General features: G+C 46.8%; 1 protein-coding gene across 3 annotated transcripts in view; it reads left to right on the forward strand.

The window, feature by feature from the left end:
- The window catches only part of LRRC4B (leucine rich repeat containing 4B), a 148353-nt gene that overhangs the window by 92379 nt on the left and 41408 nt on the right, over positions 1-14566 (forward strand). The window lies entirely within an intron of this gene.

The following is a 14566-nucleotide window of genomic DNA, read 5'->3' on the forward strand; positions in this document are numbered from 1 at the left end:
CCTCCTGCTGCCGCCACACTGCCAGAGCCCATCCTGAAGCAAAGTGCTTAACCTGAAGCACTATTTCTGGGTTAGCGGAGTCTGTAACCTGAAGGTTACATACTGCATTCTCTTTAGGGACTTCCTAGCGGAACTTCAGTCGGTTCTGTGACGAGGTAGCTGGCAAACGCATTCTTTTGAAATTTCTCAATTTCAAAACCACATGTCAGGGTTTGTCAAGGCAGCCATTGTGGAATCAGTACCAGACGTGCTCTCCAGCTATCATTTGCCGGACTGGCTCTAGCTCTGAGGTCAATGTCTTTGGCAAAGTGGGTCTCATCCTCAACCAGTATCAGAGAGCTTTCAGGTGAGCGCAGGTCATCCGTAGGGCTGGAAAGAACGTGAGACACGAAATGCAACCTGCTTTTATTCACAGAGAACAACAGCACAGCAGAGTTCCTCTGGCTCGTCTCAGAGACTTTTAGAAGACATTTGAAGGCAGCCCTGTGTTAGGGAAGTTTTTAATGTTTGATGTTTGATCGCTTTTTTATTATTACTAATATTCTGCGGAGAGCTGCCCAGAGTGGCTGGGGAAACCCAGCCATATGGGTGGGGCAATAACAACAACAACAACAACAACAACAACAACAACAACAACAACAACATATTTATATTCCGCCCTCCCCAGCTGAAGCCGGGCTCAGAGCGGCTAACAACAGTAAAAATAACACAGTTTACACAAAATCACAATCAATTAACTGAAATGCATTCCAAAATCAATTCATTCTAAAATCAATTCAGAGTCAAATTAATGGCAACCATTGGGCTAGAGTTCTATGAGGATTACAGAAGGAGGGAGTCAGACTGTGCCCTGGCCAAAGGCCTGGTGGAACAGCTCTGTCTTGCAGGCCCAGCAGAAAGATGTCAAGTCCCGCAGGGCCCTAGTCTCTTGTGACAGAGCGTTCCACCAGATCGGGGCCACGGCCGAAAAAGCCCTGGCTCTAGTTGAGGCCAGCCTAACCTCCCTGTGGCCTGGGACCTCCAAGATGTTTTTATTTGAAGACCGTAAGGTCCTCCGTGGGACAAACCAGGGGAGGCGGTCCTGTAGGGGTCCCGTAGGGGTATAACTAAATCATCATCATCATCTAGCCGGACACATTGCTGAAACTGATCACTGGCCCCGCTTTCCCCCTCTAGCCTCTAACTCTGGATCCCTCCCAAGCAGAAGAAGGTTGCATCAATGGGGGTGGGCTCCTCCTCTGGGCCTGTCTGGACCGTTGCTCAGCAATGTGCAGGACTCTCCTTGAGCCGGGAGTCAGAGGAGGAAGGGAGCCATCAGGACTGGGACTAATCAATTGCTGGGTAGCAGGTGCAATCTCTGAATCCTCTCCCATCTGATTCTGTGCTGACACTATGTCCTGGAAGGGCCTCCTTCTTCCAATCCCCGCTTGATCGCTCAAACCACCTTCTCCTAGCACCTCCCAGCTGGTCCCTTCCCCAGACTGCTGCCCAGTGTCCCATCACCACGATTTGGGCTATAAGTCATCTTCTGTGTCCTTCCCGGGGGGCTCTAGGGCAGTCGGTGTCCACCACTCTTCCTCATCCTAAGGAAGTTAAGATTATCCTCCAACAGGGCCAGGGCCTTCTCAGTGGTGGCTCTGACCTGGTGGAATGTTCTGTCCCATGAGACCAGGGCCCTGCAGGATTTAACTTCCTTCCGCAGGGCCTGTAAGACAGAGTTATTTTGCCTGGCTTTCAACTTGAACTTAGCCTGATCTTTTATTCCCCTTCCTTCCCCCCTCCCCTTTTTATGAAGATTGCCCGCTCTGGGATCCCACAGCTAATTCTCCCCTGGTCTCCTCGCTGGCCCAAATAGGACTAATTTAGCCAAGTAGCCCTGGTGATCATCTAATGTTTATTGGATGGATTTCCCCCCAAATTGATTTTTGAATTATTCACGTTTTATACCGTATTTTATGCTGTTTTTTGTTGCATCAATTAAGTGTTTTAAATTTGTTGTTAGCCGCCCTGAGCCCGGTTTTTGAACCGGGAAGGTCGGGTTATAAATAAAAAATTATTATTATATTATTATTATCCAGCCAGTCCCTGACAACCAGTGTGTCTTGGCAGTGGGACGCACCAGTAGGTAACAGTCTTCTGAGGAGCAACAGGTTGTGGGGACCATCCTTTAAATTTCCCACAATGCTACAGATGCATTGTGGGAAACTCACGGTAGCCAAGGCGCTGCTTAGTGTGTCATATATATGGGTTCCAGGCAAGGATGCCTTCTGCCGACACCGGTGCTGATTGTCTGGCATATTCTCACAGAAATGAAAATGGAAGGCCGATTAATGATGTGCGACTTAAGACATTCGGTTCAACCGTACCCTCCCAAATATCATACAGCTTGCGGTGCTGAATGAGCGGCCTGTTCTCACCGTCAATATCTTGTCACTGCAAAGGCTGCTGGCAAATTGCACATTTGACCTCCCCGGCTCATCTGCCCAGCACGAACACCTCTGGGTACGTCCACGCCAAGGAATTTTCATCAGCTCTTCACAAGCCCGTGAATGAGGTTCTGCATAAATGCCAGCCCATTAGAATCTCCCTGAGCCGTCACCCCACTTACAAATTCAGACACGCAGTTCATATCTCTCTCACACAAGCTCCTCTCTCCAGTCTCTCTCTCTCTCTCAACCCATGCTCACTTTCACTGCTTGCGCACAAACCTCATTCTATGATCACATACCTCTGCAAATCCTTTCCCCCCATATATGTGCAGACCCTCCAAGTATCCCCCTTTGCCAGAAGATTTACAAAAGCCATCCTGGTTTCTGATTTGATCTCGGAATGTCCTGCTTTTCCTTAGGACGTCCCTATTTTTATCAGATAAATGTTGGAGGGTATGGAGTTATGTGACCCCAGAGCCACCTGAAGGCAGCCCTCTATGGGAAGGTGGTTTTTTTTTTTTTAAAAAAATGTTTAATGTTTTATTACGTTTTTATATATGTTGGAAGCTACCCAGAGAGGCTGGGGCAACCCAGTCAGAGGGTGGGGTATAATTGGTAAAATAATAATAATAATAATAATAATAATAATAATAATAATAATAATAGAATAGGATGTTGCTATTTTCATTAGAGAAATGTTGAAGGGTTTGTATGTGCCATTTTCTTGCTTCCCTTACCTCACAGCCAAACTGGAGGAGATGGCATTCATCATCATCATCATCATCATCATCATCATCATTTTCTTATTTATACCCCGCCCATCTGGCTGGGTTTCCCCAGCCACTCTGGACGGCTCCCAATAGAACACTAAAACCAGAATAAAACTTCAAACGTTAGAAGCTTCCCTATTCAGGGCTGCCTTCAGATTCCTTCCAAAAGTCAGATAGTTGTTTATTTCCTTGTCATCTAATGGGATGGCGTTCCACTACCGAGAAGGCCCCTCTGCCTGGTTCCCTGTGACCTCACTTCTTGCAATGAGGAAACCGCCAGAAGGCCCTCGGAGCTGGACCTCAGTGTCTGGGCTGAGCGACGAGGGTGGAGACGCTCCTTCAGGTATACTGGGCCGATGTCGTTTAGGGCTTTAAAGGTCAGCACCAACACTTTGAACTGTGCTTGGAAACGTACTGGGAGCCGATGTAGGTATTTCAGGACTGGTGTTATATGGTCTCGGTGGCCACTCCCAGAATTATCAGTGGTGAACATGGCTTTTTCAAAATGTCAGTTGCGGTTGCTGGTTCTCAATCTGGACTGGGACCACAGTGTAGGGCAGCCATGATGGGAGTCATAGTCTGACAACATCACTAGGGCAGCAGGATGGGGATAGCTGGGTTCAAGTGCAGAACTAAGGTGAGAGGGTCCCAAGCTCAGATCCTGAAACCAACCATGAAACTCACTGGGTGTCTGTGGGCCAGTCCCTCCCTCCCAGCCTAATCTAACTCACAGGATTGTTGTGAAGAAGAAACAGGAGATGTGTCCCTGAGTGCTGGCCTGAGCTTCTTAGAACCTGGGTAGGCAAACTAAGGCCTGGGGGCCCAATCGCCTTCTAAATCTGGCCCGCGGACATTCCTGGAATCAGCATGTTTTTACATGAGTAGAAGGTGTGCTTTTATTTAAAATGGATCTCTGGGTTATTTGTGGGGCATAGGAATTCGTTCATTTTCCCCTTCCAAAAAACATACCGTATTTTTTGCCCTATAGGGCGCACCGGCCCATAGGGCGCACCTAGTTTGGGGGTGGGGGGAATAAAGAAAAAAAAAATTTCCCCCCCCCAAGTGCGGGGCTGGGGCAGGCGAAGCCCGAGCTTCTCCCGACCCCAGCCCCCAGAACAGGCTGCTGTCCGCAAGCCTTGGGAGGCCGGCGGGAAGTTGCGCCGGGCTCCCAAGACTTGCAGAGAGATGCCCGAAGCCCGGGGCGCGCTCCGCTGTGCTCCCTGGGTTTCAGGCTGCAGGCTGCTGTCCGCAAGCCTTGGGAGCCCGCACCGATCCCTCTCACTCTCCAGGCTTCAGCGAAAGCCTGCATTCGCCCCATAGGATGCACACACATTTCCCCTTCATTTTTGGAGGGGGAAAAGTGCGTCCTATAGGGCGAAAAATACGGTAGTCTGGCGCCCCACAAGATCTAAGGGACAGTGGACCGGCTCCTGCTGAAAAAGTTTGCTGACCCCTGTCTTAGAGGGAAGCTGAGATTTAAAAAGTTGTAAAATGAGCATACAAGGGGAAGTTTGCATCACTTCCCCATTTAAATCTTCCAGAGCCTTGACCCCTGAATGGGGTTAACAGCAGATCTGTCACTTCAAAGGGTGAGGCTGGGTTAAAAGTCGCTTGGCAAACCTGTCCCCTGTGCTGCTTGTTTTCTGCAGGTGGCAGATCAGTTGCTCAGCTTTCTTCAGCAGCCAAATGTGATGTCATATTGCTGGCAGCTCCAAGCATTCTGCATTATTCCTAGGCAAGAGCTGTGTTCTTTGCCCCAGGATGAGAACAGAAATCGCGCGGCAGCAGCGGGAGGCCCCATTAGTTAATGTGGTACCTCAGGTTAAGAACAGTTTCAGGTTAAGAACGGACCTCCAGAACAAATTAAGTTCGTAACCAGAGGTACCACTGTACTGTCTTTGAGAAAGCACTAGGCCAGAACTTATTAAATCTTCAGACACCCTACATGTGACCCCAAGAGCGTAGTCCCTGATGGACGGATGTAAGAGAGCACACATTTTGCCCTGGAGGTAGTGGAAGAGAGAAGTGCCTGGCATGCTCTGGTCCATGGGGTCACAAAGAGTCGGACACGACTAAACAACTAAACAACAACAAAAAGGTAAAAGTAAAGGGACCCCTGACCGTTAGGTCCAGTCGTGACCAACTCTGGGGTTGCGCGCTCATCTCGCTCTATAAGCCGAGGGAGCCGGCGTTTGTCCACAGACAGCTTCCGGATCATGTGGCCAGCATGACTAAGCCGCTTCTGGTGAACCAGAGCAGCACACGGAAATGCCATTTACCTTCCCTCCGGAGCGATCCCTATTTATCTACTTGCACTTTGACGTGCTTTCGAACTGCTGAGTTGGCAGGAGCAGGGACCGAGCAATGGGAGCTCACCCCGTCACGGGGATTCGAACTGCCGACCTTCTGATCGGCAAGTCTGTGGTTTAACCCACAGCACCACCCGCGTCCCTGGAGTACCAGTGTACAATTGCTGCCTTCTGAATGGACTAATTTATACAAGCTGAAGGACCACGCCTAGCAGATGAATAAGAAGTGGCCAGAGATCAACGCACCACATTTAAGATCACTAACAAAGCAGTGCAAAGTTACAAGAAGAAATCGAAATAGGATGCCGATGAGCTTCAGTTCGTGTGATTGTTTAAGCATCATTTAAATCTAATCAAACGATCATGATTGTGAGACACTGGGGCAAAGTTCTTAACCTGAGGTACTACCTCCGGGTTAGCGGAGTCTGAAACCCGAAGTGTTTGTAACCCGAAGTCTTTCTAACCCGAGGTGTTTGTAACCTGAGGTACCACTGTAGTTTGCATGCAGCTGCTTGTGACCCTGGGACATTAATAACAAACATTTTGTGTACATTTGCAGCAACGCCTAACCCTGGAACCACCCTACATTGTTGGTGAAGTGCGCCTTAATGCTTCGAGTGAAATTTCCAACCGATAGCGAAACAGACTTGTTTTGAACTAGAAAAACAGAAATATTGTATGTGAACAACCATCATGCGGAGTCAGGTAGCATTCAGATAATTCCAGGGTGAAGGAAATATAGGGAGGGAATTTCCTGTCCATATATGGCAGGGTGATTCATACAAGTCTCCCACTGCAGATAATGACTGGACACTTGGCACTGTATCTCCTTGAACCACACAAGCGCAAAGAGAGGTATTCTGTTTCCCTACACTGGGAGGGTTGAATCGCATTCATGGTTAGCACCAGGCTGAGAAAAAAGTGCTTACCTCTGGATTCATCATACACTTTGTGTGTTGCATCGTTTCTTGTTTAACAGGGCTGCCTCCTGACTTAATATTAGCTGATTAATCATATTTAACTTGATTTAACAACTAATTAATTGTGTATTAATGTGCATACGAGGAGGGAAACATTTTTCTTAAGACACATCCTTAAAAAAACGTTTTCCTCTAAGATGGTGCTTGACATCAATGGTTTTTATAAGTACATACTTACATTAAATCTATTTTTTAAAAAAATAATAATTAGAACTTGACAGCCAGTTAATTGGGGGCACCTTTTTGTAGCCCATCAACATGTTCTATGGATTCCTTTAACCCACTACTTGGCTAAAAGTTGCAGCCCTGAATTTCGCCTCTATTGCTGACGCAGCCCTGTTCCAAGTTTACTCAGGGCTTATCCACCCTTAGCTTCTGCCCTGTGCTTTCCAGGTACAGCCCACGCTTTAAAGCTCCATCTTCCAATCACTTTCTTGTTGTTGTTGCTCCAGAGCTTTCCGTGCGAAATCTCGCTCTTTAATGCTGAAGTGAAACAGACAGCAATTCGGGTTTTCTGCAGTTTTGCGGTTTGCAGGGTTTAAAAGTACGAGTCACCGACAGAGGTAGCTCTTTATAATTCTTCCACTCTGTGGAGAGTAATGGGATAATAGAAGATGACCTGAAGGTACAAGATGCACAACTTTGCTGAAGCTAAACAGATCTGGGTCTGGTCAGTGCTTGGCAATTCCACACTTGACACCCCAAGCTCCACAGAGGAAAGATGGGTTTCAGACCCTCCAAGTATCCCTATTTTCCGGGGACAGTCCCGCGCTCACAGAAGCCATTCCATTTTTTTATTTGATCCTGGAATGTCCTGCTTCTCCTTAGGGTGGCCCTATTTTCATCAGAGAAATGTATGGTAGGACATCCCTATTTTCATCGGACAAATGTGGAGGGTCAGATGGACAGGGTACAAATAGTAAAATTGTTGTTGTTGTTGGCTATTGAATAGGATAACCCTATTTTCACCAGATAAATTTTGGAGGCTATGAGAAGACATTCTCATCCTGCTCTATAAATGGTTATTGGTTTTGCTTTTTGAGCTTACAGAGTAGGGACAGACAGGTGAGAAAATGATAGATATATCTCTGAATTCTCATTGGCATCTCTTGTTAAACGGCATCTCTTGTTAAATGATGGAGGGTATGGTAGGATGTCCCTGTTTTTATCGGAGGGTATGAAGTTATGTGACCCCCAAGCCAAGGAGATAAGTACAGTGGATGCTTGGGTTGCGAATGTGATCCATGCGGGATGCACGTTTGCAACCTGCAGCGGCGCATCTGCTTACGTGCAGGTTGTGATACGGCGCTTCTGCGCATGCGCAAAGCGTGATTTAGCGCTTCCACGCATGCGCAACCACCAAAACCCGGAAGTAACCTGTTCCGGTACTTCTGGGTTTCAGCGGTCCGTAACCCGAAAAAATGCAACCTGAAGCATCTGTTACCTGAGGTATGACTGTACTGTAGCTATACAATTTTTAGAAGACATCTGAAGGTAGTCCTGTATAGGGAAGTTTTTTAATGTTTAATGTTTTGCAGTGGTGCCCCACAAGACGAATGCCTCACAAGACGGAAAACCCGCTAGACGAAAGGGTTTTCCATTTTTGAGCTGCTTCGCAAGACGATTTTCCCTATGGGCTTGCTTTGCAAGACGAAAACGTCTTGCGAGTGTTCCGATTTTTTCCCGCTCCCCCCCTTTTTCTAAGCCGCTAAGCCGCTAATAGCCTTTTAGCCGCTAATCCGCTAAGCCTTTAATAGCCGCTAATAGCCTTTTAGCTGCTAATCCGCTAAGCCTTTAATAGCCACTAAGCCTTTAATAGCCGCTAAACCGCTAAATAGCGCTAAGCCGCTAATAGGGTTGCTTCGCAAGACGAAAAAACCGCTAGACGAAGAGGCTCGCGGAACGGATTAATTTCGTCTTGTGAGGCACCACTGTATTATGTTGGAAGCTGCCAAGAGTGAGATGGGTGGGGTATAATAATAATAATAACAATAATAATTAGGACATCCCTATTGTCATTGGAGAAATGTTGGGGAGTATGATCAGAGGCTTGGCAGGATCAAAGCAAAAGAGGGAACCACTGAGAAACCAGAGGCCCTGACGGAGAAAGAGGAGTGCAGGGGGAGTGCACTGCTTCCGGCGGCGCGATCCTGGTGGGGTGCCATCGCGGCTGCCCCCCCGGCCTGCGCTGGGTGCCATGCCCCCACAGGCAGCGTGTCACACCCTCAGGGCGCGCGTCAGCCCCACCCCCGCCTGCTCTCTGCCCCCCCCCCGTGCTGGAGCATGAAGCTCCGCCATTGACCGGAGGGAGGTTCTAGCAACAGCTTCAGATAAATCTCAAGGGATACAAAAGTACAAAACGTTATTTTAAAAACACCCCTGCCCTAAAAACTGCCCAGTGAGGTCTAAGCATGTTCAGTGGCTTCCAGAAGCCAGCGAATGTTGAGTGACCGTTGGAAAACATAACTGGAGGTGGAGTAGATTGGCTTGTCTGAGCCTCATATGTCATATGTAATATTCTGTAGGAGAATGTTGCTGGTTGGAACCCTAAGCAGGTTTGGTGGGTGAAGACAGACCACATCCTTTTGTTGCCAGTCCCACATGTAATACCCCATTTTTATTGTGAATTGCCCACTGATATGGGCTGGAATGATTCCTCTGAGGGCACATCCACACTGCAAACTTTAAACTGGTTTTATGATGATTCTCTAAGAGTATCCTAGGGCTGGATCATCCCATAAGGATTCAGGGTGGGGGCGCTAGGGATTTGTTTTACTATTTTACCATTTATTTTAATTATCTTTTAAATGTCTTTAATTACTGGTTTGTAACTGTTTTTATTGATAATTTTACTGTTTCTCGTAAGCTGCTCAGAGGTTTCATTACAATCAAGCAGTATATAATATTTGTTACTTAACTAAATAAATCAGGAATTCTAACAGAATTCTCAACCCCCTCAGCAAGTTATAACACCAAAGATTTCTTGGACCAAACCATAGCCATCATGTTGCTACAAGACCCATCGTTTTAAGTTTGTGGATGTAGGGTAGAAGTGGGCGGAAGGCAATTTGGGAATTGCTGATAGATCTCTGGGTGATCTGCAATAGATCACATACCCTCCAACATTTCTCCGATGAAAATAGGGGTGTCCTATTCCATAACATGGTGCTGGAGGAGACTCTTGAGAGTCCCATGGACTGCAAGAAGATCAAACCTCTCCATTCTGAAGGAAATCAGCCCTGAGTGCTCACTGGAAGGACAGATCCTGAAGCTGAGGCTCCAATACTTTGGCCACTTCATGAGAAGAGAAGACTCCCTGGAAAAGACCCTGATGTTGGGAAAGATGGAGGGCACAAGGAGAAGGGGACGGCAGAGGACGAGATGGTTGGATAGTGTTCTTGAAGCCAGCAGCATGAGTTTGACCAAACTGCGGGAGGCAGTGGAAGATAGGAGTGCCTGGCGTGCTCTGGTCCATGGGGTCATGAAGAGTTGGATATGACTAAACAACAACAAGGAAAGGTGGGACATTCCAGGATCAAATCAGAAACCAGGGCAGCTTCTGCAAATCCGAGACTGTCCCTGGAAAACAGGAACACTTGGAAGGTCTGAGATCAACAAGTGTTTCTGACTCTGTATTGTTTTAATACTAGCAAGAACAAAATGACTGACCTAAACATACCCTCCAACATTCCCCTAATGAAAATATGGACATCCTATTCAACAACAACAACAACAACAACAACAACAACAACAATAATAATAATAATAATTTATATCCTGCCCATCTGCCTGGTTTGCCCCAGCCTTTCTGGGCAGCTTTCAAAATATATAAAATCAAAATATACAGGGCTGTCTTCAGACAGTTTGGTGGTCAGATAACTCCATACCCTCCAACATTTCTTTGATGGAAATAGGGACGTCCTACCATACCCTCCAATATTTCTCCAGTGCAAACAGGGACGTCCAAAGGAAAAGTGGGACCTTCTGGGATCAGATCAAAAACCGGGACGGCTTCTGTAAATCTGGAACTGCCCCACACTGGCAGGGTCTGAAATTAGGCTGAAATTTCTGTTGAAAGCCGCCCAGAGTAGCTGGGGAAACCCAGCCAGTTGGGTGGGGTATAAATAATAAATTATTATTATTATAAAGCTAAGCAGGACTGGGCTTTTGTGTGTGAAAGGGCTATGAGCTCTGTTCGCTTCTGCAGCTGAAAAGAAAGCTCAGAATGTGCTCTTCTTTCATTCTAACTGGGTGTCTTTTGCACCTGATCTCGGCATTCTAGTAAAAAGCAAAGTAGATCTTGCAAGCCCCTGAGTCTTGCACTCTGCTGGCGAAGAGAGCAACAAACGCTTTAGCTCTTGTAGACTCAGGAATGCCTCACCATGTTGGGTGCTATGCGAGTCAATGTCTCTTTTCATACAGGCAACCCTAGGCAGAGTCTGCATTGGCTCCATCCAGGCTCTCTGTGTCAGCCCTGTATCCTCGGCCACAAATCAGAGAGCTTGTGGAAATGGCTCTACAGATGTCCCTTTGTCCTTGCCTATTCCTCTCCCTCCCAAATCATTCCCACACTCTGTAAGGATCTGCTTCTGTCCATACAGTGTCCGCCAGATTGCCCTCCCTGGCGTGTCCACCCAGTGTCAGTTGGCTGGCATGTTTCCCACCAGGCTGCGACATTTGCCAAAGTTATTGTGCATTCAGAAGATTTCTGCGTGTCTTTCTGGAATTACGCTGTTTAACAATCAAGGCAAGATACGCTGCGCTCTCCCAGTCCTTCCTATTTCCATTGCTTTTTTAAATAGTCATTTCTCTTTTAAAAACCAAACAGACTTTGCATTAATATTTTATCTAGATTTTCAAATGTTTGTAGTTTTCTCTCTTTTTAATCATTTTGTACCTTTTCAGCTTTCACCCCCCATTTTCTCCTTTATTTTTTTCTCCTTTTCCACATTATTTCCCTCCAAATTTTTTGGGTAGAGCTATTACGCCTGCATTATTTTCAACTACTTTTCATGATTTTCTCTTCCTCTTCTGTATTATGTTTCCCCCTCCCTGCTCCTTTATTTCCCCATAGATCTCTCGCTCCTCTTTTATAACCTGTTTTCTATGCAACGTATATTTAAAGCACTTCAGAATCCTGGGAGATGTAGTTTACCCCTCACAGAGCTACAATTTCCAGCACTCTTAATAAACTACAGCTTCCATGATCCTTTGGGGTAGATGGGAAATGTACTTTAGACATATAGCGTGTTATCAGCCCTAAGTGCTTAAAGCACCTTGAGTTTTTATTACAACAGTCCTATAAGGAACACACGTGGCGCTGTGGGTTAAACCACAGAGCCTAGGACTTGCCAGTCAGAAGGTCGGTGGTTCAAATCCCCGCGACGGGGTGAGCTCCCGTTGCTCGGTCCCTGCTCCTGCCAACCCAGCAGTTCGAAAGCACGTCAAAGTGCAAGTAGATAAATAGGTACCGCTCCAGCGGGAAGGTAAACGGTGTTTCCGTGCGCTGCTCTGGTTCGCCAGAAGCGGCTTAGTCATGCTGGCCACATGACCCAGAAGCTGTACGTCGGCTCCCTCGGCCAATAAAGCGAGATGAGCGCCGCAACCCCAGAGTCGGTCAAGACTGGACCCAATGGTCAGGGGTCCCTTTACCTTTACTATAAGGAAGTCCAATATTATAATCCAGAAATGCTAAAGAGGGAAAGCTGAGAGAGTGGCGGCTTATCTAAAACTATCTCATGCCACAATCAGTGGGTGTAAATACACTTAACTCTCTCTGGAATTGCAGCTTGCAAGTTGCCAGCTTCTTCATTTCTCTCTCCTCCCCTCCCCCCCCCCCCGTGCCCATTTTTCCTTTCTGTTCTCTTGTCTGTGTTCCGTTCTTCTTTCTTATCACGTTTCCCCAGTGGAGAAATCCAGAGAAGAAAAGAAATGATTCGGGCCACATCAGATTAGAGAGGTACTTTAACCTGGCAAGCAAGATCTTTGGGAAGGATTTGAGGTTTGCCAGCAGGGGGTTGAAGAGAAGGAAATCAGTTTCTGTCCCATTTCCAGCTTGCGCATCTTTGCGGCTGTCGGCTCCAAAATTCTCCTGGCCCCATTTAAATTAGGCTTGCGGTAGTTTAGGCCACAAAGTACCATCCGAAGATGGGGCGAGAGCTTTATTTTTGTGCACCATGACATCATATTAACAGTGTGAAGGGTAAGTTAGCTTCTCTCTGCACAACAGCTCCCTGCCTTCATGGCCAGATTACTGGTGATAATGACTTCTGGGTTGCCGGGGGAATGATTTATCCCCTTGGATTTTCAGCCAGGGTAGGGAACTATGGCCCTTCAGATGTCTGATGCTGTATTGTTTTTAATATTTGGTTGGAAGCCACCCAGAGTGGCTGGGGAAACCCAGCCAGATGGGTGGGGTATAAATAAATTATTATTATTATTATTATTATTATTATTATTATTATTATTATTATTATTGAATTGTAGAGTTGGAAGGGACCCCAAGAGTCATCTACTCCAACCCCTGGAATTGCTGGAATCTCAGCTAAAGCATCCATGACAGGTGGCCATCCAACATCTGCTTAAAAACCTTCAAGGAAGGAGAGTCTACAATCTCCCGAGGGAATCCATTCCACTGTCAAACAGCTCTTACCGTCCTTTGTGATGTTTAGTCAGAATCACCTTCCTTGTAACTTGAATCCCTTGGTCTGGGTCCTTCCCTCCAGGGCAGGAGGAAACAAGCTTCCTCAGATATCTAAAGGACAGTCTTTTAGATATTTGAAGAAGAAGAAGAAGAAGAAGAAGAGTTTGGATTTGATATCCCGCCTTTCACCCCCTTTAAGGAGTCTCAAAGCGGCTAACATTCTCCTTTCCCTTCCTCCCCCACAACAAACACTCTGTGAGGTGAGTGGGGCTGAGAGACTTCAAAGAAGTGTGACTGGCCCAAGGTCACCCAGATGGCTACCATATCTCTTCTCAGTCTTCTCTTTCTCATAGGCTAAGCATACCCAGCTCCTTCAACCGTTCCTCATAAGGCTTGGTTTCCAGACCCTTGATCATCTTGGCTGCCCTCCTCTGCACACGTTCCAACTTGTCAAGTTATTCCTTAAATTATGGTGCCAGAACTGGACACAGTATTCCAGGTGAGGTGTAACCAAGGCAGAACAGAGTGGGGCTATTACTTGATCAGGACACTATATTTCTCTTGATGCAGCCTAGAATAGCATTTGGGGTTTTTTTTGCTGCCACATCACATTGTTGAATCATGTTAAACTGGTTAACCCCCTAGACCCTTTTCACACGTACTGCTGGCAAGCCAGGTGCCCCCAATTTTATATTTGTGCCGCTGGTTCTTCCTGCCTAACTTCAGAACCTTAAATTTGTCCCTACTGAAATTCATTTTGTTAGTTTGGGACTCCAGCTCCCATCATCCCATGCTGTCTGGGGCTGATGGGTCCTGGAGTCCAACAACATCTAGAGGGCTGTAGGATCCCCATGGCTTTTTGGCCATGTGACCCTACCTTTGATACAGTAGCTTCAAAGCTGCATGGACATAGTAGGGTCTGGAGGGAAAACCTCCTTGCTCTGTTTTCCTATTCCTCGACCTCCAAATTGCAGCTGCTTCCAGACTGTTGGAATTGACTACACCAGACTGCAGTCAGCTTCTGGTTCAATCAATTTCACTGCTACGGGAAACAAAAACAGTTTGTTTTGTTTTGACTTCTTGTTGTTTGAACATGCCAGGACAGACAAAAGATGCACTCAGGAGGAATTCACTTTGGAGCTTGGATGCATATTGGAACCAATACTTGCCTCTCATCAGGCTCCAACCCACCTGTAAACACATGTTCAGTGTTTGTGCATTCAGCTGCCCAGTCTGTTCAAATCAAAGGGGTACACATGGAGCTAAACCCCAGAGATTGCGGGCTTCTTGCCAGCTACTAGCAGAGCCTCTAAACTGTCTCGGTTTAACAAGCCAAAAACGAGCCAAAGCGGACACGATGTCCTCATGTGTCTACTCACAAAATACAACCACCAGGTTTTAGCATTCTTTCCGTGGTGTCCTCCATCTCCCAATA

Source organism: Podarcis vaucheri (assembly GCF_965113315.1).
Source record: "Podarcis vaucheri genome assembly, chromosome: 13".
NCBI classification, from domain to species: Eukaryota; Metazoa; Chordata; class Lepidosauria; order Squamata; family Lacertidae; genus Podarcis; species Podarcis vaucheri.